Source organism: Pinus tabuliformis, chromosome 9 (genome assembly GCF_031772625.1).
Source record: "Pinus tabuliformis cultivar Carrire ecotype Pingquan chromosome 9, CPIR1, whole genome shotgun sequence".
NCBI classification, from domain to species: domain Eukaryota; kingdom Viridiplantae; phylum Streptophyta; class Pinopsida; order Pinales; family Pinaceae; genus Pinus; species Pinus tabuliformis.
The window spans coordinates 1,651,280,790-1,651,283,514 of record NC_142307.1 but is presented as its reverse complement, the minus strand read 5'-3'; positions in this window follow the sequence as shown (position 1 = coordinate 1,651,283,514).

The window sequence follows — 2,725 nt, the reverse complement described above, 5'->3', positions numbered from 1 at the left end:
GAAATCCATTGTTAAATTAAATAATAAAAACCCTATGTCAAAATAAACAAACACATAATTAATAAGTAAATTACTATACTAACAATGCAAATTGTTTCAACAAGATTTGTATTTTTCTCACAAATAATTGTAATTGGAATAAAGTTACATATCTTAATCAACCGAGAGTAACCAAGTTCACAATTTATAGAGAGCGAGATTCGAGAAGAGATCAGGCAATCTGACACTCAATTATACAACACTTTAAAAATTAAGAGATTCTTGAATTCGTGAGGAGATTGGCGGGTTATTTGACAACCAACTAGACAACTCTGCCACTTAGCTATATATATTTCTCATTCCCTCTACTTTTTTCTCTTTTGGAATCTCTCGATAACAGAGCTGCAGCAAGATTTTTGGAGAAAACAATAATCTCTGAAATAAAGGATGTAACTTCCTTATCAGGGAAGGATCTGCATTGGGGTTTCCCTTATAATGCATTTATTTATCATCGTTATGGCTATGCAGATGATCGTTGTGGTTGCGGTCTGTCTGAACCTGCAAATAAATGGCGCATCCATAAAGAATGGATGGGTTATAAGTTTTATCTTTGAAGAATTGTGGCTGTAATTCGTCATCGATTGGTACCTCAAAACTGACATGAGAATATGTTCTTTTATCTATTTATGATTAGCTACAACTCTATTTGGTGCTATTGTGTGATTTTTTTTGGATAATTTGATCTCAACCATTTGTTAGGCATCAAAACGATCCCTCCAGTTGTCCCAATTCAGTTTGATTTAGTCGAGTTTAACTCGAGTCATTTCTCACTGATGTTTCCAATGTAATCTGATATAAATGATTTGTAATACCGAGAAGAGAAAGTCCTCTCCTCCACATTTTTTTCTCTTCAATTTTTGTCATGGTATCAGAGCTTAGACTGTGTAAGACTCTTTGACAAAGCAACAAAGATCAGAGCAATTTGCATAAGACTCCCTGAGAGAGCAGCAACTTGAGTGAAAAAAGAGAAGCACAGAGAATAGGCAAGTAGGCATAAGACTTTTATAGAGGAGCCAAAATTTGTAGAAGCCTACTGCAAAGAAGTAGAGAGAGAGCGTAAGACTATTTGAGAGAGTAGCAGAAGTTTGAAGAATCATGTGAAGTAGAAGGAGAACGAGCTAGTTCTGAAGAAAAAGGCCAAGATTTTATTAAAAAATCGAAATGTGTGTATAATAACACATTAAAGAGGTTAATCCAATGTGTATTAACGCAATCCATAAATTCAGCAGAAGTGTTAGCCCTATAACGCAGCATAAGAATACCAATCATCATCATTATCCCATCAGGAAATTGGCTCACTAATCTATGTCGTCTTCAACTTACCATTATGTTTGTTGTTTTCTAATTTTTTTCTACCTAAGGACAAACATACCTCTTATTTGAGATGAATTCAATGGTACACTCTTGAGGTTCCTTCGGCATTACTAGAAAATGGGCTTAGGGACCCTACAAACCTTGGACCATTACTTCACAAAAGAAAACAAAAGAAAAAAAATATTCTCCAGTATCATAATTTTTCTCATCTTATAGAAATTATTGACTAAACAGATTATAAAGAAAGTCTCAAACCTACAACATATTTAAAAATCTAGCCTACCATCCACCTGTCTACCCTCTTAGCACCAAGAATAATGCAAAGAATCGATAAGCAGTCCCTCTTTGTATTGATGATCTACCCTCTCATTGAATTGACAATAGATATGAGAGAAACTACTATGATCACACTGACGGGAGACATTTATGACCTGTTGCGCAAGTGCCAACATAGATATATTATTCACCTACAACAACCCTAACTTCCAATTGATGACCAATAGTTAATCCGCAAAAAACTGTATAATCTGCCTTCTCATGTTCATCTTCAATGCATAGAACAATGCTGAAAGCTCACCCTTATTGTTTGTGTCAAACCTGACGCTTGCTTTGAATTGAATAGTGTGAGTTCGATAATAAATTTGATAAAACCCAACCCTCAATATGTAGCCCCATCTTGGCTAACTCCATTGGAGTAAGCCCACAAGATTCCCTTGTCACTAGGAAGAGCATGGAGTTGGGGCCCATCCAAGTGTGCTCAAGGATGAGATCCTTTAGATCTAGAGTGTCATGAAGAAAGGAGGTGCCTAGCTATAGGGAACCCAAAGGAGTTGCAGGAGGAGGGAACCCACATACTCTCTAATTGAGCTCTTGTGCTTGAAAATGCATTCTTCATTCAACTATTATTGTACCACCACTTTGACCACTGTAAAAGGAGGAGGTTTCTCCTTTTCCAGACCACATTGACCTAACGATTATGTGTCTATTGTTATATTTTTGTCTTCTATCTAAAAATGGCCTGTTGTAATTACATTTTTCCTGTAAATTTTTAATATTCAATTTTCTTTTTGGATCATAGGGGGATCATCAATTGATTTCTATAAATGCAATTTTCTCATGTTTTCATTACAGAGGCCAACTTCTTGAGGTTGATTACTTGTCAATGGAGTTGTTAGTTTTTCAGTTTCAAGAAATTCCACCCTTCGCAGCAAACTAGCTAGATTCCAATTGGTTGAAGAGCTCGTTTGTCTTTTGTACATGGACAAATTGTCGAATGTTGTGATGGAGCCAAGGGAAAATGTCAACGGCTAGGTTCAAGATTAAAAGATTCACTATATTGGATAGTTAGTTGAGGGCTCACAACAAGAGGAAT